General features: G+C 46.5%; 1 pseudogene; it reads right to left on the reverse strand.

Moving 5' to 3' along the window:
* Nucleotides 1–26823, reverse strand: part of LOC107278511 (receptor-like protein kinase At3g21340) — a 45521-nt pseudogene extending 18698 nt beyond the window's left edge.
* Nucleotides 26824–27104: the final 281 nt, after the last annotated feature.

A 27104-nucleotide genomic window follows, 5' to 3' on the forward strand; every position in this document is an offset into this window, starting at 1 on the left:
GCCGATACAAGTTCCCAGTATCCTTCGGCTTGAGCCCAAATTTCTCTCTCATTACATCTGCGATCATATCGGCCCACTGTCTATGCTGAGGTGCCCCTTGTGCTTGTTGCGACACAAGCTCGAATTGATTGAACTGAGGAGCAAACTGAGGCTGAGGTGATCCCCCTTGATGAACATGAGGTGAAGGAGGCTGATATTGATAATTCAAGTATCCCCCATTATAGTTCTGAATATTCGGATGTATATTACGCACCAAGTGTTCAGGTATAACTTGAGGTATCATTGTCTGATCTGGTTGCACATTATGAACCAGGTGCTCCGGGACAACTTGAGTTGTAACATGCTGCCTTAGCTGATTATCAGGCGTCCTCATCCTAGCCGATGCATTTAGCAAGTTTTGTTGCTGAATCGGCTGGGTAGCCTGCTGTCTTGATGGCGTTTGCTGAATCGGCAGTGCTGGATCGGCAGCTGGTGGATTTGGCAAGAACATGGTAGCCACCTGCTCCTGAGTCAGCCGATTGATGTTTTGACCGGCATCCTATGGCTGTTCCCTGGTCAGTAGCCTAGGATTAGTCATTTGTCTTGATGCCGATGATGGTGCAACTTGTGCAGCTGAAGCGGGAGCCGTAACCGATGCCATCGGCTGAGTTAGTGGTGCACTAGCAGGATTTTGCTGATTGCCTGTAACCAAAGGCCTGTAATTTGGAAAACACCACCTGGCAAATACACTGGTCCTGTAGCTTGATGCTCAGCTATTGAACCATCGACCACAGATTTCACCATGTTTGTTAGAGTATTAACCAGCACTCCAGATTGGTTGATCAAAGCATGTTGCACGGCATAATTGACCTGATCCTAGAAATTGTCAAACTGCAGTTCTAGTCCATTGCCATCTGGTCCAAGATCTTCGACCATCCCCTCCTGAAGACCATCACCTTTATCACCCGAGCCAGCTGCAGCACCTTTATCGCCCTGAGACGAGCTTGAGCCAACCTCATCAGCTGTAACTACCTTCAGCTTGTATCTCTGAACGATGGTCCCTTTGCGAGTCTCCCGAAAAGAATTCATGAACTGATCCTTGACATTGCTGATCATCTGTTCGAGCTCGCCCCTTTGCTCGGTCGTCAGCTTATCCAATGTGATCGGAACAATGTTGCTGGGATCCACTTCAGTTGACGGTTGTTCGCTTCCCGTTTTACCCACGGGAGGCTTGACTCCTGTCCCCGGTGACGGTGGTGGTTTCTCAGCCATCGGGAAGAAGTTGTCAAAAACCCTTGTCCCACCGGGCGTGCCAAAAGCGTGTTGATGTGAAAAACACAAGGCCTGGGAGATCTGCTTAACTCCAGTGCAGGTCCAAGAAATCTTGCCTTTGGAACTATGAGCGTGCCAGTTAATTTGATCTTGCAAACAACAAGAAATAAAGACAAAGAAACCGAGCTTAAATCCATAAACGATAGCCGATCGGCTAGTTGCCGATGACATATAATTTATCTTTGAGCCGATGTCATCTTTGCATCGATCGGCATATGTTAGTAAATAATAAAAAACTAAATCTACTCGATCGGCTGTAGATATTAACAGTATACAATCCTTATGTCGATATATACTTAAATCAAGTGATTGGGATAGATCGGTCGCCATGCCGAGACAGTATAAATCACTTAGATCGAAATATATACTAGCAAGGAGATTATAAATGTTTATAGCATAGACGATCAGATAGATCTAGCAAGTACCGGCTAATACTCTGATACTACTCTATATTAATATATTAAAGCAAGCTAAATATATCAAACAAGAAGCTTAATATACCTAAAAGCAACAAAGATCTCAATATAAAGGGCAGATCTAGCATACCAATTAAGCACATGAAATATAAGGCTAAATCAGGTAAGATCGGCTGAAACCCCGATACTACCTTAATCGGCAACCAAAAGCAGGCTAGAGACTATGATTCTAATCACTACTTATAAGATCAAACTCAACTGATACAGCTATAAGTATGAAAAGAAGAATAATATCTAGACAATCAAGCTGTTGAATGTTTCATAAGGTGGTGGATATCCTATATAATCTAGATCAACATCGGAATCTAACCTAATTGGCTGCCTTCTAGCAATAGATGTTAGCCGATTGAATGTTCGATAACAATATTGCTGAAGATTATATAGAATATATGATAACTTGACAAATTACATAAACAAGATTAGAGCATCATAAAGATGGAAGCACTAATCCCGAGAACGCAAGCCGCCATAACAAGTTTTACCTCTAATTGAAGATCGAAATCGATGTAGCTCAACTCGAAAGCAAGAACTCGTCGAAACAAAACGAAAGTAAAAGGGTGGCGATGCGCAGAGATTGTATTTGAACGTGTGTTAGTTTTTTACATAGGGCTCAGGGTCTATTTATACCCGAGATTACAAAATATGTCCATGTCGGACACGACTCTTATCTCTAACAAACTCTAAGATACCGTAAGTCTTTGCGGCAGACTTTTGCCCAAGCTTATCTCTAAGGAAATTACATAAAATACCCTAATTAATAAGTACAATTGCCTTTTCAGGACACTAGCCATGTATGGCAATCCATATGAAGCACTTAAACTTAACCCGATGATGTACACCGAGTCATATTGTCAGAATCGGCTCAATCGGCTAACCTTGTCTGACTCGAACTCTGTTGATTCAATCGTAGCCAATTCGGACTTTAGCCGATTCTTGCTCTGCTTTCAGCACGATCTATCTCTTGGATTCTGCTTCGGTTTCATCCTCATCTCCGATACTAAAATTACCAAATTTGGTTGTTAACACACCACTCATTCATGAGCAAGGAGAGAGATTCGAAGAAGGCAGAACTCCTCACAAAGGTCGCGGGCACTTAGCCTCCGTGCAACCTTGCGAAGGAGGATGAGCCTGGACTCGAGTGTGCGGTCGACCTCCACACTTGGCTTAGCGACGATGGAAACAAGTAGCCGTCGAAAGCGAAGCCAGTTCGCCTTGTCGTCCTCAGTAGGGTACGGGTTGGCAACGTAGAACCACTTCTGCATTCAGCTGCGGTCCCATTTCACCATCAACGCAGGCACCGGCCATGCATCCGAACGCTCCGGCCGAAGCATAAAGTTGACACAGCTGAAGACCGTTTTCCTTGAACTGGCCGGTATGTTTACGTCTTTGGTCATAGCGCATGCCGTGAACAAGATGGCGAACAGCTCGGCGGTAGGAGCGAACCCGCATGTTCGGCACATCCATGTGAAGACGGCCAGCTTAGGGAACGCCGAGGGACTGAGCTGGGGTAGCTTGAGCTCGTACATCTCCAGCACGGGCGGAAGAAAATTGTCGCATGGAAGGCGAAGCCCTGCGGTGAGGAAGGCGGCGAAAACAATCGTTCGCCTATCACCAGGCGAAGGGACAACGGCCTCGCCCCCGCACGTTGCCTGGCCCCTTGCAAGGGCGCCGGAGTGGACGAACTCAGCCAGGTCGGATTCCTTGACAAGTGACTTGCCAAGGTAACACGACCAACCTTCGCCGAGGCCCCCGGGGTCTTTGCCAGTTGACCCGGCTTTGGTGGGTTTGCAAGGAGCCATTAAGTCCGTGTCGAAAGGAGGGGTCGAAAAGCGAAAGGGAGTGAGAATGTCCAAGGAGCAAGTGCGAAAGCAAAAGGCAGAGAGCGCAGAGATGGGGCAGCGGTAAAAATGGAAAGTGGAGGGGGAGAAGCGGTAACCAGCGGCAGGGTTATATAACCCCGTCACGCGACGTTTCGTCTACCAACCAATCAGAGCCCGACACGTGTCCGGTGGTAGACGAAACGATAAATTCCCATCGGGCCGAGGCCAAACAGTGAAAAGCCGAAAGCAGAAACAGCAAAGCCCATGGAGCCCATCACTGTTCAATAACAGCATGACGGGCAATCTAACCCCTTCGCCACCCATTTGCGAACATAGTAAGGAAATTTCCTTCAAAATTTTTCGTTAACACAAGAGCAAACTTTTTACTATCGCAGGTGCGTAGCATAGGTTTCAGCATGAACATCGGCCGAAAGGAGCGCCTCGCGGTATACCACATGACTTGCACGGTCTCGGCCGAAGCTTCCTACTCACCCTTTCCCGTGAGGGGCTTGTTGGAGGTATACCACAAAGGGCCTTCGGCCAGACCTGTCGAAACCACCCGCTCGGGCGATAAGGCTCAGTCCGAAAGCAAAGGGCCAAGGCCGAAGAGGAAACCGTATTGGCGAAGGCTGTGGCTTGGGTTAACGTGGGCTTCGCCAGGCAAAGACCTTGTCGAAGGGTTCCGCGGGCGAAGATGGTGAGGCGAAAGCCTTAGCACGGAGACACGGGCTTCGCCGAGCGCCGAACCCTACCGCGAGGAGGCCCAACGGGCCGTTACACTCTCGAGGAGGATTCGACGAACGAATGGGCCAAGCCATCTAAGCCCAATAAGGGCCCAATACATGTAAAGGACACTGGGTAGCCATATAAATTCCCCTGTAAAATCTAAACCCTAAAGGAAGGAACCTGTAATAGAGCTATAAATAGCCCCCTTAGGCCTTGTAATGGGGGGATCCAAAAATTTTTACAAAGCAATACAATTGTCTTTATTTCCAACCACTGTTGAGAAAACCACGCCTTTCGGCGTGACGTAGTTGTCCATTCGACAACATATATCATCATTCACATGTTGTTCCTTTTTTATTGTGATGTGGCTATCTTTTGTGTATATGATTCCTCTTTCAAACACTATATGAAATTATTATTTAAAAAACTTGAAAGAAAAATTTGAAATATACACACAAACTTCTATATTTTGTAAGAAGGCTAAGTACACAAAAACTTTCATATTTTTTCAAAACTTCTAGTGGGTTAAACAATTGTCAACTCTTGGATAACTCGAAGGGCATTCTAGGCATTTCAGAAAAGTATCCACCACAATAGCATACTGTAACACTACTACAGGATTGATTTTTCTGGACACCACCCCATTTTGTTTCTATGCAGTCCGTAAGTTAGACCGCACGGAAAAATGAGGGGAGCGAAGCTGGGTCATCGCCCGCACACAAAAATTAATTTTCGTGTGCGGGTCACTTAACAGGTCCGCACGCGAAAATAACCCTATTTTCACGTGCGGGCCTCCTAATCCACCCGCACAGGAAAATAGACTTCTCTCCCATCATATTAAAAGAAAATTAACTTCCTTCTCTCTCTCCCCCCAGGCCCCCTTCTCTCCTCTCTCTCTCTTTTATCTTCTCACCTTCCTTCTCCTCCTCTCATTTTCCTCTCTCTCTCACCTTCTTCTCACCATATGGCCGACGCCTCCTTCTCCACACAGCGGGCTCGACGGCGGCTGGCGGGAGAGGCGGGCAGGAGCGGCGTGCGTGCGGCAACGAGCTCGTGGCAGCGGGCTCGCGGCGAGCGGACGTGAGGAGGCGGCGGCGGGCGCAGGCGGCGGCGACGATGGGCGGCCGCGGCTCCTCCCCTCCCTCTCCCCTCCCATCCCCTCCCCGGCAGCCGCGGGAGTGCACGGGCGGCGGATCCGGCATCAGCGACGGTAGCCGGCGGCGGATCCGTCGCCGGCGACCGCGGGGGCGACGGCGGCAGGCCTCGGCTAGGGTGGCGGTGCCGGCGGCGGTGGCGACTGGATTAGGGTTAGGGTTTGTTTTTTCTTTTTTTTTTGTTTCGATTTTTCATTTTCCCGTGCGGGCGGCTTAAGCGCCGCACGCGACTTTCGCGTGCGGGTGCGTCGCCCGCACGAAAAAATCACGATTTTTGCAGACGATACCTTCCAGACAGTCGAAACCTGCGCACGCAAAAATTGAATTCATCCGCACGGGAAAATGCTTATTGTAGTAGTGTAAAGTCAGTGCCATATTATAGAGGGAGATAAAGTTGATGACAAATTGTTAAAGTAGGATAAATTCAGTGGCATATAATAGATTCTTTCTCTGTGTATTTGTCATTGCCTTCTTACTGTAGCATACCTTGTGCAGCTTCAAGCACAACTCTTATGCGTGTTGCCCAATTCATGGTTCCACCCATGCTAGTTTTGCCTTCATACATTACTTATACGCAATTAGAAGGTGGGGGAGGGAGGGGAAGAGGGGGGGGGTGTTATTTGACAAGTCAAAACAGTATTATTCCTTTAACAAAAGGATAGAATCAATGTAATGATTTATTAGATAGATACAACCATGTCTTGATATTACTATGTCTGCACAATCAGTCGAGATAGACCATCAATAATGCAAAAACAATTATTTTGTATACAATTTTAAACATCCACGCAATTTATTATTGTGTTGTCTTAATGAGATGTCTTGATAATGAGATGATGAACAATTATGACAAAAAAATGGTACTGCAAGATTAACATATTCCATACGTGAGGGCAGAATTAAGGGTAGTTTTTTGTTTTCTATCGTACTAAATAATTGGCACTATTAGAACCATGGAAAGTTTGGGTACTACTAATTTTTTTTTTAGGGTAGAGTTGCATGGATCATCTTTGGTTAGAACCAATTTAGAGTCAAATTTGATTGGTACATGTAGAGTTACCATATTAATTTAGGCATTGCTAATAGTTTAGCTTTAATGCGAACTACTCACATCTACTATTCAAAAAACCAATTGATTGGTAGGGCACATTTTAGTATCCAAAAATTGCTCTAAATATATTATGATATCTTTAGTGAGTTTAAGCGATGGCCATGAAGCCCCTTAGGTAGAGACTAACTATGCTCTCTCCATCCCCTAAAAAAAAAAAAAAAAAAAAAAACTATGCTCTCTCCAGTCTTTTTTTTCCTCAAAAAGTCTAACTATGCTCTCTCCAGGTAAGCAGTACTACTTGTCATAGTTCTGCAAACTGTTGTGCAACATGAGTCAACTAGTTTGTCTGCGGGCACACGCGGAGTATTTAAGTTGTAAAGAAGGAAAGATGACTATAGCCAACTAGTTTGTCTGCGTAATGTATATGTCCAATATCCTCCCTCAGCACTACTACAGATCCGGACTTCAGTGACGGGTCATCTGTGACAGGCCAACGCAACTCGTCAAAGATGAGTCATCTCTGACGGGCCGAAAAAATATCCTCTTCAATATATGGCTACCAGGGAGGACCCGTCACAGATGTGAGGTCATCTGTGACGGCTTGCACTTGTAACCCGTCACAGATCGTCTGTGACGGTCACAACCATGGCTCATCACAGATGACATGTCATCTGTGACGGGTGTAGTATTATGAACCATCACAAAAGAGACCACTCAACTCTGACGGGTCTTTAACTAACACACGTCACAGATAACGTTATCTCTGACAGGTGGTAGTTATGACCCGTCAGTGATGAGTGAAAATTCAAATTTTAAAATTTTGCAAAAAACCTCAGATTGAGACATGTCTTACATAAAAGTTGTAGCTCTCAATGATATCCACAACTTTATAACTAACAACATTTCTATTAGAGATCGTTTACATCCCCGAACATGCATTACAAGTTGATCAGATCTACTTTTAAAAACAAAATTTTGAGTTTTTTTCAAATGACATGGATGGATACATGCCCCGTATCAAAGTCATAGAACTCAATCAGATCTACAACATTATAATTGAAAATATTTTCATTTCACAAAGTTTACATGTTCAAAATACATGTTATAAAGTGAGATATATTTTGAAAAATGAAATTTTGAATTCTTCAAACAACATCGGATGAAGATATTTTCTATGTAAAAGTTATAAAACACGATGAGATCTATAACTATTTAGTTGATAATATTTTCATTTGAAGTCATTTAGGGTGTTAAATATATGTTAAATGATTCAGACAAGCATAGACAAAATAACAACATTGGGTGAGTAGTCAATATGTGCTGAGTAGGTGTATTGGTAAGGGAGCTCTATATGGAGGTTGAGGTCTTGAGTTCGAATCTCACGTGTAGCATGCAAGTTATATTGTGTGAAAAATTGTGAATTTGTAGGTAGTGATGTATAGGATGGCTATTAAAATTCAAAATATTTTTTTGAGGTTTTTATTGTTGCGTTTAAAATTCAAAAATTATATTTCTTGCTTTGTCATCAGTGACGGGTCGTAAGTTACAACCCGTCAGAGATGAGTCATCAGTGACGGTAGTTACGACACGTCACTGATGACTCATCTGTGACGGGTGACAAGTTTTAACCCGTCAGAGATGACTTATATACCGGTCAGAGATGGGTTCACCCGTCACAGGTGATTTTGTCATCAGTGACCACTAATCAGTGACCAAGACCAAACCCGTCAAAGGTGAGGGTTTGGGCCCGTCAGAGATAACCTGGTCCGGCGTAGTGCAGATTTCCCAAATATTCAATACTTAAAGATTGCAATGGACAAACCTCTCAGATAATCACTAAGATTGCCACTAGACATGTACTCGTAGACAAGCGCTAAATGATCCTTCTCCCAGCAGTAACCAATCAAAGAAACAAGATTCCTGTGATTCACCTTGGTCAAGCTCTGAACCTATGTAATGTGATAAAACAAATGGTCAAATCTCTTGATGGGTACGAAACCTCACAGTGGATGTGACTAAGGCTGTGTTCGTTTGTGTGAGATAGGGTGAGAAAACACCTCGTTTTCCGCGCGCACGCTTCCCAAACTACTAAACGATGTGTTTTTTGCAAAAATTTTCTATAGGAAAGTTGCTTTAAAAAATCATATTAATCTATTTTTGAAATTTAAAATAGTTTATACTCAATTAATCATGCGCTAATGGCTCATCTCGTTTTACGTATCTTCCCAATCTTCTCAATCCCCTGTCTCTCAAACTCACCCTAAGTTTACATGCACATATATGCCATTCTAAATATTGAATATTTTTTACTGAAAAACTGTAAATATTGATTTTATTTGTGGTTAAACATAATACTAACTATATTTGGCACCTCAGCTAAGAACTCATCAAGCCCGTGGGACGATGATTCGGTTCGCATCTTGACAGCAACCTCAGTACTGTCTTCTAAACAGCTGTAATAGACATTTCCAAACCCTCCATGTCCAATTAAACGTTTGAAGCTATCAGTGAACTTCGCTAGTTCCTCATATGTGAATCGATGATTCTTAGGTTTTTGTAGATGGTCCCAATGATTTATCCAATGTCTGGGAGGACCTATCTGTTCTGGTACCATGGGAGAATCATCTGTAGAAACTGGTGCAGAAAGAACAGATTTAGCAGTATTAAAATGCAGATATTAAACAATGTGTTTTTCAATGCAGATTATAGTAGTACACACAATGGGGCTTTCTTTTGGCTCTCCAGATCAAATATGCTACAACAAGCATGGCGACTACAAGCACTGGAGCCACTACATAAACAGCTAAGGTAGCTGCTCTTTTTCTTGATGAGGACGAAGTTATTGGTTTTTTGCACATATCTTCGTCAGACTCGTAGCTGAAATTACATAAAACAATCAGTCCATGGTTTTAAATTGGTATGCTCGTCAAATTGTGAAATTATTGTCATGATTAATATTTGTGATAAACAATTGGCTGTGTAAATGATTTAATCAATGAATTGGTTTAAAAAGATGTGTGGATGTTGGTGTGAGTGCGTGTGACTAATGTGGGTCATGTTGTGATATCTGTGCCCAGAAACGGTTGTTTTGTCTGATTGTGTGCAGGTGACTTGAGGTCAACCTTGGTCAATGGTGAGGACTGGGACTATGCTCAGGGAGGAGCAGAGGTCTAGTGCGGTCGGGATACCATGTGAGAAGGTGACTAGAGTCAGGATTCTTGGAGGTCAACTTCGGTCAACGGTGGGGATCAGACGGTCAAGGATACCGGATGACGAAGTTGGATACGAGATGGCATACGGTGGATGGACACCGTGTGGGAGAGATCTTCACAACGGGCTTCACGAGGTGTGCGTGCAACCGTCGGTGTTCATGAAGGATAAAAGATGTGCTACAGTACGTGGAGGTACTGTAGCGTGCAGTACGTACATGTATGTGTATGCGTACTGTGTGGGCTAGCATGTACATGTGGCTGTACATGTGCAGCTAGTAGGTTGGCATGCGTGTGTGTTTGTGCGTTCTGTGCAATAGCAGCATGCAGCGGCTCGGTTGGATGGAGATCGAGTCGGCCGAGGAGGCAGTCCGAACTGGAGACGATTTGCTTGCGTTGGATGGAGTCCGCTGAGATCAGGATTCCGGTTTAGATGAGTTTGGAGATTGTAATTTGGATAAAGTCCTAGTGGAACTAGGAGTTATGCTCCTAATTTGAGTAGGAAGTTTTCGGTATAAATAGAGGGAGAGGGTGTGGCCCTCCTGTATCAGTTTTAGGAAGCCAAGTTTGAGATATTAGATAGGGTTTTGTGAGAAACTTTTGAGGGGTTCTCTGGCTGCACCTTGTGAACAATATACTTTAGCAATAAAGATCATATTCAATCGTCAAGGCATCGACGATCTATTCCGGTTTCGTAAGTTTTACGTTTATGTTTGGTTTTGGTATTAACTTGTGATTGTTCGTGTTGCTGTGATTTTGTTCAAGTTAATTCATCCAAAACCTTTCTAATACTTCATAGATCACATCTGGAAAGTTTCGTTGATTGGTTCTGGTTAGATTTGAATTTGCTTAACTTTTAGGTTTTGTTCAGATTTGCTGCAATTCTGATACATCTAACTTTCGAGGGTGTTTTCTCTTAAACCGTTTATTAATTTGCAAATCCCTCCAGTAAAGTTGTTCCTTAGTTTGTCTAGTTTATTCTGTCAAGTTTTCAACTCGATCCAACGGTTGGTTTAAGAGAAATCGTGTTTTTACCGAAGCGCTGTCGTGCTGTTTTCAGGCTGACGGTCAGACCGCGAGAGGACCTGCGGTTAGACCGGTTAGAGTTCGGTCAGACCGATCCTAGTAGGTCGGATAGACCGCCAAACGTGTGTTCCATTGGCTTTTGAGGTTTGTCGAAACAAGATTTCGGCAATACTAAAAGGGGGTGGCTATCAAGCTAGAAAAGTGGATGGGTTTGAAGACAAAGGATTTATACAGGTTCAGGCCTTCTTATTCAAGGAGTAATACCCTACTCCTGTCCGGGGATGAATCCGCCGAGTGTATTATTGGATGTATAATCTCCAGAAAAGTTGATGTCCCAGGAAGGACTCGGACCCCTCCTTATATAGGGGAAGGAGTCCGTATTACAAGGTATAACTCATATCCTTATCAGAATATGAGAGTACAGATAAAATACAATCGTAACCGACTAAGTCTCAGGGTATTTCCTTGACGTACAAGTTAAGAAACAAACCCGAGATACAAATAAAGATATTCTATCTATATTCGGTATCCTATATCCAGTCTAAATATAATCGCCGTGTAGATATGGGGTATCCATAATCTCCACAGTAGCCCCCGAGACCTTTGCAGTCAACAATCATAGCTTTCTCAAAAATAATAATCCGAGTGCTTTAATTTCTTCCTGCTAAGGCCTGCCGAGTAGCGAAGACAAAGACTGTAAAGGGCGAAAAGATAAAAAACATTGTGCATCGAATAGATGCACCTAATTAGGTGTAGCCCCCGACTATATGATTAGTTAACAAACTAAACATGTAGTCGAGAACAAAATAATAGCATAATCATGTATCATATGACAAAAGCATATGCGGCGCCCAACAAGGCATTTAGCCGACTGCTTTCCAGCCATAGTAAAAAGAATCTGAGTGAATAACACTCTAAAAAGTTCACAAATGAACACATTTGACAGGCATCCGAGTAGAAAACTCTAAAGATAATCCATCAAATATTATAAAAATTATGGTAATTAATAAGTCTAATAGCCTAGGCTATGACTCTTCACCATAATTAAAATAGGCATATAACACGCCAAGAGAATGACCATTGTAAAAACAAGTCATCCCAAATTAACCCAGACAGCTTTTGCAGCCTAAAAAAGCTTACAAAAATAGTATAACACTTTTCTGTCGGGTACCTTTTAATTTGCATTGCAATAATTCCAAAGAATTATATAACCGCATTAAAAAGGATTTTATCAGCATTGAGCCACACCATTGTGAGCATAAATTGCCAAAGCAAAAATGCCTAAGTCCCTAAGGAGCACAACGGGCCACGCTGTTAATAATATTGGGCTGAAGTACTGTTCAGGCCTAGGCCCATTAGCACCCCCGAAACCCTTAACAGAAAATCCCGAAATCTAAGCTGCGCTTCGTCTTCCCCACCGGGACTCTCGCCATTTTCCCCATTCCTTGCTATAGTATAGAACTGCGCCGGCGAAACTAGGGTTCACCATTCTGCTCCAATCCACCTTCAAAAAGTTCACCAAAATCCTCCCCGCGACTCACCGCTTCAATTCCACATCTCTCCCCAGCCATCCCTCGAATCAGATCAGCTCATTCGGATCAAATCGATGGCGGAAGAAAAAGAAAGCTTTGAAGGCCAATGGGCGTCGTCCGACGTGACGGAGGAAAACTTGAAGGAGATGGTGGCGCACGGCGTTCTCCCAGCCAAGGAGATCATCGGATGGTGGCCAGCATGTGGTGAAGCTTTCCCAACCCCCGATACACATGAGGTCGTGCTTTTTTCTCACTTTTTCTATGGCGGATTTGCTCTTCCAACCACAAAGTTCTTCCGTGGGATATTGAACTTCTATGGAATCAGTTTACATCATTTGAATCCAAACTCCATAGTCCATATTGCAAATTTCGTCCATGTCTGCGAAGCTTTTTTGGGCATTAGGCCTCATTTTGCTCTGTTCCGCCGAATCTTCTTCCTTAAGCCCCAACCGAACAAAAACAAACCATGCGTAGTTGGAGGGGCTGGATTTCAACTGAGAGGGACCTTGAGCCAAAAGTATTTTTCTATGCCCTTCAAGACTTCAAACAAAGGATGGCACGCCAACTGGTTTTATATTCAAAATCCCGAGCCCGCTCTTCCCGAGTACTCCTGTCTTCCCCCAGTATACCAAGATACCTGGAACTCTCTTCCCATGGGAGATGAAGCTGCCCAAGCCTTAGAACTGATGGAACGCATGTTGAAGCTCAAAGAGCAAGGCTTACAGGGAGAGCAAATCACTCGGCATTTCATTAAGTGCCGATTAGCTCCAATCAAAGAGAGATCTCGCACAGCATTCGAGTTTGACGGCAAGCATGATCCAAACCGTGAAGACCCAGATTCTCTGGACTTTAAGATCATGAAGGAGAGGATGTACAAGATATTCTCAAACGCCATTGTCGTCAGTTATTCGCATCTGCTGCCAGTCGTGCCATACAATGCATTCAATCCACCTCCGCTGGTATGTATCAGAACTCTTCAAACTGTGATCAAAACATAATTTTGTCTTCTTGTTGAATTAACTGACCGTGGAGGCATTTCATTCAGGAATTTGCTTTGATAAAGTCTGACCCCCCAATCGCTCAACGCCGATCTCCTCGTCATCAGACCGGTCAGGGGAGTGGAGGACCAAAAATCAGGTCAGACTCCCAATCCCAAACTCCCAATCTGACTGGGCAGACAGATTCTCGCAAGAGAAAGCTTATGCTGAACGACGACGAAGGCGACGACAATAATAAATTTGGGGATAAGGGATCACCCAAAAAATTACCAAAGCACACTGCTCCGAAGAAGAAACTGTCTAGCCGCCCCATGCCAAAGTTTACAAAATCCTCCAGGTATAAACCATCCGGTACCGTTTCACTTCGACATGCTTCTCTCATGAAGATAATATTGAAAACTAGAAGGAAACTTTGCAGGAAACCGTCCGACATAGATCCATCCGGGAAGGATTCTGATCCGGCTAACACAGAGACAGGTTCATCTAAAGAAGCTGGGCCGACTACTGAGGACCAGCCGACTAGCGCCCAGACTTCAGCTGATAACGTCAATCCAAGCGACCAGCCCCCGACTGGAAACCAGTCGGCAGAAGCAGAAACCGCAAAAAACCAAGAGCCCCCGACTGGCAATCAGTCGGAAGTAGGTCCAGATCAAGAAATTCCTGAAGTTGAAGTTCAGGCTACAACTTCCCAAGGACCGGACGCTGGTAACGACCCAACGCTTGGGTCTCCAGATAAAGGGCAAGGATCACCTCACGCTCAACCGGAAATCACCTCAGGTAACCCATCTTCTCAAGTAATGCTAATCTGAATAACTCCGATTCACTTGTCTAATGTCTGGGAATACATCAGGACCACTAGGCGGTGACGGAGAGGAAATCCCTCGCATAAAGGCAGCTGCTGACTCTCGTCCCCCTATCTTAATCAAATGGTGGGACGAGAACTCGCAACCTGCAGGCATTGTCATAAACCGACAGAAAGAAGACGAGGAGGTGTGCCAGCTGAAGAAAGCACTCGGAGAAGCTACCCGTATTGTAAATGTAAGTCTTCCAGGTGGCTGCCCTTGGTGACCTTGTTTTTTCTCAGCAAGACTAAACCGTGAATCATCGCGCAGAGAATCCATCTCCGTAATGAGGCCAAAACCACAACTTTAGAAAAGCTGGTTCCTCATTTAGGGACCCTTGAAGCAGTTAGGGATCAGCTACACGAAGCCAAAGAGCTTGCCAAAAAGACAGAGCATGATCTAAGAGACCGGATTACCCAACTCCAGGATTCGAACTTTGAACTGAGTGGCTCATCAAAAGGTAACCTCAAGATCTGCCCCATTAATTTGTGCTGTTATAATTGTATCCTCAACCGTCTGGAATCCAAACAGTGCAAGCTGCCAAGATAGCTCAACTGGAGAAACGAATTGAGGCCTTAGAAAATAACAAGGCAGAATTGGCTGCACAAAGGGACTCGGCTTTGAAGGAGGTTGAAGGTATTGTCAGCCAACAACCTAAGTTTCTCTCTTTGATGCAGCAGATCATTGACATAAATTTGTTTTTGTAGACCGCAAGATCAAGTCCCAAGCCCAGTTCGACGTCCTGGTTGGCAAGATCAAAAGACTTGAAGGAGCCAGGGATGAGGTCGCCAATGCCGCTACCCCGCTTGTCCAGGCGATGTTCTATAATAACAATGGCCCGAGTAGACTTGATGCTTCCGAAGTGTTTGACAAGCTGAGAATCGCTCCGGACACCTATTTCAAGAACATTAGAGAAGCCGGAAGCATGGGAGTAGGCTTAGCATTAGCAATGACCAAATCCCTGTACCCTAAGATCGATATTTTGATGGTTTTGCGGACGGGACAAGCGAAGAGGCTGCCCTTGATCTTATCAACGACGCTCAAAAAGCAGCCGACAAGATTGCTGGTGACGTCGTAGATCGGTTTCAGGATACCGACCTTCGGCCGACTAGTAACAATAACTCTGATGATGAGAAGACTGATACTGATTAAATGTAAATGCATCGAATGACGAATGATGAGGCTCAATTTGTACAATACCGGTATATTTATGCTGTGCTTGGTGTTTCTGGCTTAGCTGTTGATTTCTTAAAAGCCTTTATCAAGCTTTGTTGAGCCTAAAACCCGCAAAAGCTATTAAAAACTTTCAGTCCTCGTAAACTAAGTAGAAAAATCAAACAAGGCAATGATAGACCAAGTAAGCAAACTAAATTGATAAAAAATCACACTCCATTATTATTATGGTAGCCCCCGACTGACAACCTCAAGAAGTAAGCTTGATGTTGACAGTCAAGATAGGGAGATACATGGATAAACTTAAGCGTAGAAACGACGAAGATGTTCGATATTCCAAGAATTGTCAATGAGTGTACCATCTTCGCGCTTGAGTCGATAGGAACCTGGCCGGGTGACTTCAGAGATGATAAATGGCCCTTCCCATAAAGGAGATAACTTGTGCTGATCTCGTGTAGTTTGAATTTTCCTCAAAACCAGGTCGCCGACTAGGAAAGCACGGGATCGAACATTGCGATTATGATAACGTCGCAACCCTTGTAAATATCGGGCCGACTGAATTAAAGCTGCTTCGCGGACTTCTTCCAATCGGTGCAGATCATCCACTCGGTCCTCTTCGTAGCGTTCTTCGCGAAAATTGCGAAAGCGCAAAGATTCGAATTCAACTTCACTAGGCAACATTGCTTCTGCCCCGTAGACAAGGAAAAAAGGTGACTGGCCTGTGGCCCGACTGGGTGTAGTACACAAGGACCAAAGTACTGATGGCAGCTGTTCCACCCATTTTCCAGCATAGGGTTTTAGCCGGTCAAAAACTCGCGCTTTTATCCCTTGAAGTATCATGCCGTTGGCTCGTTCGACCTGTCCATTGCTCATGGGATGCGCTACTGAGGCATAGCAAATTTTAATTCCGAAGTCTTCGCAAAAGTCTTTAAAAACTCCGCTAGTGAATTGTGTGCCATTATCGGTGATAATCCGATTAGGCACTCCAAACCTATGCACAATGTTGATGAAGAAATCTTGAGCTTTATCTGCTGTGATTGTGACAACCGGTTTAGCTTCAATCCACTTGGAGAATTTGTCAATGGCCACAAAGAGATGCGTGTAACCGCCGACTGCCTTTTTGAACGGGCCAACCATGTCGAGCCCCCAAACCGCAAACGGCCAAGACAGTGGGATTGTTTGCAACTCTTGAGCTGGTAGATGGATTTGTCTGGCGAAAAATTGGCAACCTTCGCACGTGCGCACAATTTTGTCGGCGTCGGACACTGCAGTAGGCCAGAAAAAACTCTGCCGGTAAGCTTTGCCGACAATGGTGCGTGCGGCGGCATGGTTTCCACATATTCCAGAATGTATGTCTTTCAACAATTGTCTCCCTTCCTCTAGAGATACGCAGCGTTGCAGAATTCCTGAAGGGCTTTTCTTGTATAGCTCGGCTTCATGAATAACATAAAGTCTGCTTCGCCTTGAAATCCGCTCGGCTTCATCTTTATCTTTGGGGAGTTCTTGAGAAGTCAAAAATCATATGAGGGGCTCTCTCCAGTCGGCTTCAATCATAGCTATGTTATGAGTGTCCGCAACTTGAGTTGTTTCTTTCTGAGGTACGGTCGGCTCATAAAGGTGTTCAACGAATACATCAGAAGGCGCCACCTCGCGCTTGGATCCAAAGTTGGCAAGTCTTTCGGCGGCTTCATTGTTGTGTCGGAGAACGTGACTAAGCTCAAGTCCGTCGAACTTGTCTTCCAATTTGCGTTCCTCTTGTCGATATGCCGTCATGTTGTCGTCAAGGCAGGACCGCTCTTTCATAACTTGGTTGACGACCAGCTGTGAATCGCCTCGAACTATTAGACGCTTTATCCCTAGGGAGATTGCGATCCGTAGTCCATGGAGGAGCGCCTCATACTCGGCGACGTTGTGGGATGCGGAAAAATGTATCCAAAGCACATAACTTAATCTTTCTCCAGCTGGGGAAATTAAAACCACTTCCGCTCCAGTGCCCGAAAGCCTTTTTGACCCGTCAAAATGCATGGTCCAGTGCTCCATCTTTTCTGCGGGGATATCCTCCTGGCACTCGGTCCATTCGGCGACGAAGTCGGCTAATGCTTGGGACTTGATTGAAGTTCGGGGCTTGAAGGATATGTCCAAAGACATCAACTCCAAAGCCCATTTAGCAATCCGTCCGTTTGCTTCGCGGTTGTGCAGTATATCGCCGAGCGGAAACGATGTGACCACCGTTACCAAGTGACCTTGGAAGTAGTGAGATAATTTCCTGGTAGTAATCAGAATACCATATAACAGCTTCTGAACCTGAGGATATCTCGATTTGGAGTCGGCTAGGACCTCGCTGACAAAGTAGATCGGTCGCTGGACTTTCTGGACGTGGCTTTCTTCCTCACGCTCAACGACCAAGACTGTGCTCACAACCTGGGAGGTGGCTGATACATATAGTAACAACGGCTCCTGCGGGTGTGGTGAGGCTAAGACTGGTGGCTCGGTGAGGAGTTTCTTGAAATCTTAGAAGGCCTTCTGTGCCTCGGGTCCCTACTGGAAATCGTCTGTTTTCTTTAATAGCTTGAAGAAGGGCATCCCCCGCTCGCCAAGTCGTGAAACGAATCGGCTGAGCGCCGCCATGCATCCAGTCAGCTTCTGGACGTCTTTCTGGGAGCTTGGCGGTTTCATGTTGAGGATAGCAGTAACTTTCTCCGGGTTGGCTTGTATGCCTCTATGAGACACCATAAAACCAAGCAGGTTCCCTGACGGTACTCCGAAGGTGCATTTTTCAGGGTTTAGTTTCATCCTGAAAGCGCGGATGCTTGCAAAGGTTTCTTCTAGATCCGAGATTAAATCATCCTTCTGCTTAGTCTTGACGACTACATCATCCACGTACGCTTCGACATTGCGGCTAATTTGCATCGAGAAGCATCTCTGAATCATACGTTGATAAGTTGCTCCTGCATTTTTTAGTCCGAATGGCATGGTGATGTAGCAATAGGCCCCGAAGGGTGTGATGAATGAAGTCTTCAAGCAGTCGGATTCCTTCAGTCGGATCTGATGATACCCTGAATAGCAATCCAAAAAACTGAGTAGCTCACAGCCGGCGGTCGAGTCGACTACCTGGTCAATGCGAGGCAACCCAAAAGGATCTTTATGGCAAGACTTATTGAGGTCGGTATAATCGACACACATGCGCCATTGCCCAGTTTTCTTCCGAACTAGAACCGGGTTAGCCAGCCAGTCGGGATGAAGGACTTCTTTGATGAAGCCTGCTGCTAACAGCTTGGTTAATTACTCCTTGATCGCGTCCTTCCTGTCTTGTGCGAAGCGGCGGAGTCGTTGTTTAATAGGCTTAGCGTCTTCTTTGACATGTAAGGAGTGCTCAATCACCTCTCTAGGAATACCAGGCATATCAAATGGTTTCCACGCAAAGATATCTTTATTATTTTGAAGAAAGGTGACGAGTGCGCTTTCCTATTTACAATCTAACTCGGCGCCTATTACAGCAGTTTTAGTGGGATCAGAAGGATCTAGGGGAATCTTTTTAGTCTTGGCTTCGCTTTCTCCGCTCTTTAAGATCTTGGTCGCGGGCACTTCTCCTTCGCTTGCCGTGGTTGCAGCCAGTCGGATATCTTCTCGGGCAGACGCCATCTCGCGAGTCTGGGCCATCTCGCAACTTTCCTTGTCGCATGTGACGGCTTGCTTGATGTCGCTCCGTAGGGATAGGACTCCTCGGGGACCAGGCATCTTCATCATCATGTAAGTGTAGTGCGGGACGGCCATAAACTTGGCTAACGCCGGGCGTCCGAGTATGGCGTGGTACGCTGTCTCGAAATCGGCGACTTCGAAGCAGATATTCTCCGTGCGGAAGTTTTCCCGAGTGCCAAAGGTGACCAGAAGGGTGATCTGGCCGAGTGGAGTTGCAGATAACCCTGGAATGACTCCGTGAAAAGGCGCATTGCTTGGTTTTAACTCGGAGCGAGGAATCTGCATGTCATCCAAGGTTTTGGCGAAGAGGATATTTAGTGCGCTGCCACCGTCGATGAGGGTTCTGCGAAGCTTGACATTACGGACCACTGGGTCTAGTACCAGGGGGTACCGCCCCGGGTGGACCACTCGGTCGGGATGATCCGAGCGGTCAAACTTGATTGCTGTCTCTGACCATCGAAGATATTGGGGTGTGTCGGGCTGAACGGCGTTAATCTCCCGTTCGGTCAACTTTTGCTTTCTTTTAGATTCATAAGCCAAGGGGCCGCCGAAGATGTGGTTAAGCTCCTTGCGGTGGTCTTGAAAACCTGCCGGGGGGTCGCCATCGTCCTTCTTCTTCGACGTGCTTTGTTCTTCGTCGGAGTTCTTCCGTGTAGTCTTGGTGTATTGTTCCGCGAACTGTTTGTAGACGAAACAATCTTTGGCCGCGTGGTTGGAGTTAGGATGATGCGGGCATTGGGAGTTCATGATCTTGTCGAATGTGTTGACGCGCGAACGCTGTCGAGAAGAGTGAGTAGCAGTTGCAACAAGTTCCTCAGGCTTACGCTTGCGGTCCTTATGATTGTTACTTCCACCCCCTCCCGTAGCCGGCGTATCCTTTTTTGGCTTCCAACTGGAGCCCGACTGCTTTGATGCGATGACGGCGTCTTCAGCCTTGGCGTACTCGTTGGCTTTTTCAAACATAAGTTTGACTGTTTTGGGAGGCTTACGCCCGAACTTGCCGACCAATTCTTCGTGGCGAATTCCTTTGGTGAATGCGGCGATGATAACATCGTCGGTGATGTTAGAGTTCTTGTTGCGTTGTTCAGAAAATCACCGGATGTAATCTCGAAGAGATTCTCCGGACTTCTGAATAACGTTGTAGAGGTCGAATTGTGTGCTGGGGCGCTCGAAGGTGCCTTGGAAGTTGGCGATGAAGTGGTTGCGTAATTCGGCCCAAGATCCGATTGTACCACGGGGCAATCCATGGAGCCAGGACCGGGCGGAATCTGCTAAAGCCACTGGTAAATAGTTCGCCATGGCCTTGCTATCTCCTCCTGCTGCGCGGATCGCGAGACCGTAGACGGTAAGCCATGATTCCGGGTTGGTGGTACCGTCATACTTCTCTATTCTAGTCGGCTTAAAGCCGGCTGGCCAATCCACTCGACGCAGGTCGTTGGTGAAAGCGGCTACTCCGTCAAGGTCGTTGTCGTGGCGATCCGCCGAATGATGATGGCCTCGAGCTGCCCGGCGTTGTATGATCGTCTCGCGAAGATCGACGGGGCGACGACGAGGTGGCGAACGAGGTCGTTCCACTCGGCGCTCCCTATGATGGTCGGGAGGCGAGTGGACAGATCGCTCGTCGTGACCCCTGCTCCTGCGATTAGATCCCGCGCCAGCGATGCTGAGGCTTGGCTGGTGGTAGTCGTGAGATCAAAGATGAGGGACTCGGCTGCCGCTCGGGGTGCGGACGCTTCCGGAGTTAACTGGGACCGAAGCCGCAATCATGGTCTTTGTCTGGTTCAAGATGTTGACGACGTGGTCAGATTGATTGAGCTCGTTTTCCTTGAGGAGGGTGTCGAGGAGGGTGATCGCGGCAACAGCATTCTGTTGTGGGGTGCGGAAAACTGGTGTCCCCTCAACGTCTTGTTGGCCGATAAGATCTCGCGCTCGGTGCCCTGTTTCCAAGGCTCGTAGCCGCCGGTCTTCAGCCTCCTTTGCAGCCCGCTCACGCTCCTGTTGCTCACGCCGTAGCCGTTCTTGTTCTTGTACTTGACGCTCCTCCTCCAGTCGGCATCGCTCGGACTCGCGTCGTGCTTCGGTTTCCCGGGCTTGGCGTTGCTCCTCCGTCTCGTTATCGGCCATAAAGACGCCGAAATAGAGAGGGGTGTAGTTGTCTTCTAGGCTTTCATCGAAGTCGTCGAGATCCGGGTCGTTGTTGCGAAAGCCGAACTCATTGTACTCCACGATCTCGGTCGGACGCGAGTCGACGGCGGGAGAGCTCCAGTAGCCATCCAGCTGGTCCGTCGAAACTGAGCCGAGTGGCTGGAGGATGACGCCGACTTCCCTGGAGCTAGGCGAGATCGGTGTTGAAGCCGATTTCCGCCTAGGCCTACGGGATGGGGACGCTGTGGTGGTGAAGAAGGCCGCCAAATCGTCGGGGAGCTTCATTAGGATCGGTGGGTAAGCCCCATCATCTCGATCTGATGACGTTGGAGAAGATGCAATCTCGCCCGAGTGGTTTGAAGCCGACTCGATTGAGATGGACTTGGAGTAGATTTCAGCCGCGTTTGGAACTCCAAACGGGACTGAGATCCGGCTCTCTCCCGACTGGTCCGATTCCGAGTCGAGGAGAGAGATCTTGCCGAAGTTATTGGTGACGAAGTCGAGGCTGCCGAACCGAAACGCCTGCCCGGGTTGGAAGACGAGGTCGTCGATGCCGGAGACGGAACCCATTGCACTGATCGGTGAAAAGCTTGACGCAACCCCTACCTGGCGCGCCAACTGTCGAAACAAGATTTCGGCAATACTAAAAGGGGGTGGCTATCAAGCTAGAAAAGTGGATGGGTTTGGAGACAAAGGATTTATACAGGTTCAGGCCTTCTTATTCAAGGAGTAATACCCTACTCCTGTCCGGGGATGAATCCGCCGAGTGTATTATTGGATGTATAATCTCCAGAAAAGTTGATGTCCCAGGAAGGACTCGGACCCCTCCTTATATAGGGGAAGGAGTCCGTATTACAAGGTATAACTCATATCCTTATCAGAATATGAGAGTACAGATAAAATACAATCGTAACCGACTAAGTCTCAGGGTATTTCCTTGACGTACAAGTTAAGAAACAAACCCGAGATACAGATAAAGATATTCTATCTATATTCGGTATCCTATATCCAGTCTAAATATAATCGCCGTGTAGATATGTGGTATCCATAATCTCCACAAGGTTGGGGTGTGTTTTATTCTATTTAGATTCGATTATTTGACTTCCGCTGACGTAATCTACCATTCACCCCCCTCTGGTTGGCTTGGTTACTTGAATTCGATCCTACGCAAATTAAAACCGACACGAAAATTAAAGCACATCAATGGTGGGAATTAGAAAGGGGCAATTTTGTCCTTAGAAAAATCTGAGCCCGTATTCATGTTGGTCCCATTGATCGAGCGATGGATTCACGGTGCAGGCGGCAGTTCGCTCGCGCTGCCATGGCCGCGATCTCCCGTGAGCAGCGGCCGCCAAGCTTCATCCACCAAGGCAACGAGCAAAACCGCCGCCTCTTCCTCTACCAGGCTCCTTCCGCCTCTCTGCTGCTACCCCTCACGCTCCCAACTAGCTATGGAGCAGCTTCACGACCACATTGAGCAGATCATCCCACATGATCACAACCATAAGAGGTTGTCTTCCTTGTAAACATTTTTCGAACGATTCTTCCTTCTAAACATCAATCAACTGCAACTCTGCAAGCAAATATCAACCCTCAAGGACAATCGAACTCCTGACCACCTCGACCGGCCTTTCCCTAAATAAGCAATGTGGGACTATTCCCAACAGCCAAACAGGGCGTTCGTCCCAGCGCATGGCCCCGATGACGGCAGCTGGCATCCCTACTCACCGGAGCTTTGCTGCCACCCCGAACGCAGAGGCGCTTGGCAGCCTGCAAGGAGCATGATGGGTGGCAGCGGAGAGATGGAATCGTAGCGAATTAACCGCCGCGAGTCGGTCGCTCGATCGATATGGATAGGGGCTCAGTTTTTCTAAGTATAAAATTGCCCCCTCGCTAATGGGAGGATTACTCTGTTAATCCACTTTTAATCTCCACCATTGATGTGCTTTAATTTCCATGCAAGTTTTTATTTGAGAAGCATAGTATCACTTCCCTTCCCTACTTTCTTTTAGGATGTCCAAAGATTACAGGAAGAACAACCCCACAATCTGGAAAATACTAAAAGGGAAATCAATAATAATGAAAGTAGGCACACCTGAAAACAATCGATCCATTGCTTTTGCGGAGGTAGTCTGGAATTGTCCCGGTTAGTTGGTTGCATGACAAGTTTCTGTATAAAGTGGGATACAATCTGGCATTAAACAATAGACATCCTGACTTGGTAACAATCTGCAAACAAATTTATCCACTAAAAATTTTTATATGAAGGGCCGGCAAACATGGTAATGTATCAGGAATCATGCTTCGAACCACTTTAATTACGGAATAATTAACTATTTGCCACTCTTATGAGTAGTTCTAAAGAATTTCCCACTGAACGGCCATATGTCATAAACACATGAGGGCCCACATGTCATAGACAGCGAGTGGCAAATCATTAACACTACTGGAGAACCCCATATCTCTCCCGGTTAGCAACCCCCTCTACTCCCGGGTAGCGAACCGGGAGAAAGAATCCGGGACTAAAGATGCCAGTCTTTAGTCCCGGTTCAAATACCCGGGAGTAAAGACTCATCTTTAGTCCCGGTCGGTGCCGACCGGGACTAAAGATGGCAGAGCCACGTCCCGGTTGATCCCCTTTTCTTTTTTTTTATTTTCATTGTTTCTTTGCTACTTGCCAGGGTTAATCCTTGTATTTCCTCCCAAATCAATTGGTTGCATATCCCAAATCAAACCCCAAATCCCCAAATCAATGTAACACCCCAAATCCCAAATCATTCACATCACAAAGCCTAAGTTACTTATACAAACAAATCAACTACATCACAAATCCTTAAAAAAATTACACACAAATCAAATACACCACAGATTATACATCTCAGATCCATGCAATGAATCACAAATTCTATAAAAAGAAACTATACATCACAAAATATCAAAAAAGGAAAAAAAAAAGAAGAAGCCGGCCGCCTGGCATGCGCGCCGGCCGCCGCCGCCTGCCCGCCACGACAGCCTTCTGCGCCGCTGGCCGCCGCCGCCGGCCGCCTGCCCGCCGGCCACCGCCCCTGCGCGGCCCGCGCCGGCCGCTCGCCGCCTGCTCACGCGCGGCCGCACCGCTCGCTGGCCACCGCCGCTGGCCGCCTTTCCGCCGACCGCCGCCCCCGCGCGGCCCGCGCAGGCCGCTGGCCGCCGCCGACCGCCGCTTGCCCGCCGCTGGAGGGGAGGGGAGGAGGGGGAGGAGAGGGGAGAGGAGGAGAAGGAAGGGGAGGAGGGGAGAGGAGGAGAGGGGAGTGGAAGAGGAAGAGATAAGATCGGATCTGAGGGAAGGAGAAGAGGAGATGTTCCGATCTTATCTAAATATTTCGTCTGGGACTTAACCGATTAGAGATGGGAGAAAATATTTACTCCCGGTTGGTAGTACCAACCAGGACTAAAGATCTAAATGATCTTTAGTCCCGGTTGATAGTACCAACCGGGACTAAAGTTGTTATCTTTAGTCCCGGTTAGTTGTATCAACCGGGACTAAATATCCTCGGCCCCCTGGCAGGCTTTTGACAGGGGGATGAACCAGGATTAAAGATCATCTTTAGTACACCAACCGGGACTAAAGATCAAAAATTATTTAACCGGGACTAAAGATTATCTTTAGTCCCGGTTCTTTTTGGAACCGGGACTATTGTGGAAATCGCCCGACCCTCCAAAGATCATTTCTCCAGTAGTGTAATTGGCACATCTTAAAAGTGACAAATAATTAAATGTCCCCTTTAATTACTGCCTGATATATTTCAAATCTATACTTCTCCGCAGAGGGTGATACAATATAAGTGGCAAAAGCGTGATGATTGTTGGCTTAGTGCCAATCGGACATGAAAGAATTTGCTCGAATTTTTTTTTTAAAAAAAAACAGTAAACAGGTATACTCCATCATGCAAGTGGAAATCTCACATAAAAGAATTCGTTTATGGCAAAAATGAGATGTGTAAAAGGAGAATTCTTTTAAACTTCAGTGCTTCATTTTACTTCAATTCAATTGTAAAAGGAGATGTGTCGATAAGTATGCTGCAGCAGAAGGTACATTTTCCCTTTTGTGAGGTGCCATAAATTTCTGGTGTATGTTGAAGGACAAAAATTATAAATACACTATTGTGCTCTCCAGTGCCACCCTCTTAGGTAGGTAAAAGGAATTTATACATGATTTTATGCAACAGACAATGGAAGTATGGTCACGCGCTTCTCATTAGGAATTTTTATTATTTTTTTGAACATTTAAAATTTTAAATTTAAAAATAAACCATCTCGATACTTATTTCTAAATCTGAACCTTCTTACCCATTGCGCCTCGCCTCGCTTGGCGAAACAATAGTCACACCACCCGCACTTGCGCGTGGCAAAAAAGGAACATATTTGAAAAACTAAAAACTAAAAGGTTCAAAAAATTTAAAAAAAATCTCTGATTGGTCATATATTATATTTTTTATGTTGGATTTCATATTTCTTACGAGCACAGAGCTTTTCAACATGATTAGTCCAATTCCCTGTTATACTACCTTGGAGTTGTACGCTTGTGTCATGCTCAAACAGCTAGATTGTTCAACTCATCCAATTTTCAGATGATCTTAACGATTGATTGTTGCAGGGTAGTGGCATACAAAGAACAAACAATAATTTTGTTTCTAAAATAGCTCAAAAGAATACTTAGTGCAATTTTATCAGGGTGAATATATATGTTGGGATCATGAGCTCCCAGTCTCAAATTCCCTCGCCGCACCAACTGTGCCCCTTTTCAATCACCGGTTCTTAAAAATATATGTTTGTGTGTTTTGGGTGACACAGCAGGAAAATGCAATATTTTTTTTAGTGTTTTTATATGTCAAAAACGTGTGCATGTAGCAGGCTAAGGATGAAGCCTGCCGAAACACGAGCACAGCAATCCCCGTAAGCACCGGCAACTTCGACAACTGAGCCGGCCACCTCTTGCGTCCACTCAGAAAAGTCGAAAGCTGTCCCGTCATCTCCCGGGGCGCCCTCCGTGCGCGTGCCGAGATCGTTGAGGGCCAGCCTGAGCGTGTAACAGGCTTGCTTGGCAGATTCCGTCGCCGGCGCCAGGCCGAAACGAGGTGGGCCTCAAGAGACCTGATCCTCTCTTCGGCCGCAGCAAGCTAACGATCATGCTCGGTGCCCCGCCTGTTCGCCGACTCCAGTTTGGCACAGAGGGACTTCTTCTCCCCCATCAGGGACTTGTTCTCCGCATTTGCCTTCCTCATGGTGTCCGCCACGACGCGCCTCTTGTCCTCCTTGTGGCGAAGGTCGTCCTTGGCCTTCCGGAGCCGAAGCCGATAACCATCCAGCCTTTCAAAGGAAGACTTCTTCGCACTCAGGTGCGCGGCAAGACCCTAGAAAAGGGAGACTGAAACCATTACGGCGTGACATAAGAGAGAAGAGAAAATTTCGCACAAAAAATAACACAAACAAACATACCCGAACGGACAAGCTCTCCACAGCTGCACAGCTTTCGCCGAACTCGTTCATCTCGGTGAAGAGACCAAGGCCTTCGGAGGGCGCGATAACTTGGCACACCCCATCCACAAAAGGGGCGATCTCCGGCCGAGTGGCGAAATCGGCGGGAACGAAGTACGGGGCGGTAAGCGTCACGTCTGACATAGTCGCTTCGACCGCCGAAGCCTTCCCTTCCCACTGGCGAGCTGGCGAAGGAATCGCTTCAACCCGTTCGTCCTGAGAGACGTTCGCCCCGGCCGCCGGCGCCGAAGCACTCCCGCCTGTTGCCGCTTCGGCGTCACTAGCAGGTGGAGGTGACGTGCGCCTCCCCCGAGAAGGAGCGCGCTGCAGAACCAGCGAAGTCGGTGTCCCGTCAGACCCGTCGCTGTCCAAAAAGGCACAACCAATCTGTACGACCTTCCCCTTCTTCTTCTTCCCTCGGGCGA

Source organism: Oryza sativa, chromosome 9 (genome assembly GCF_034140825.1).
Source record: "Oryza sativa Japonica Group chromosome 9, ASM3414082v1".
Lineage (NCBI taxonomy): Eukaryota > Viridiplantae > Streptophyta > Magnoliopsida > Poales > Poaceae > Oryza > Oryza sativa.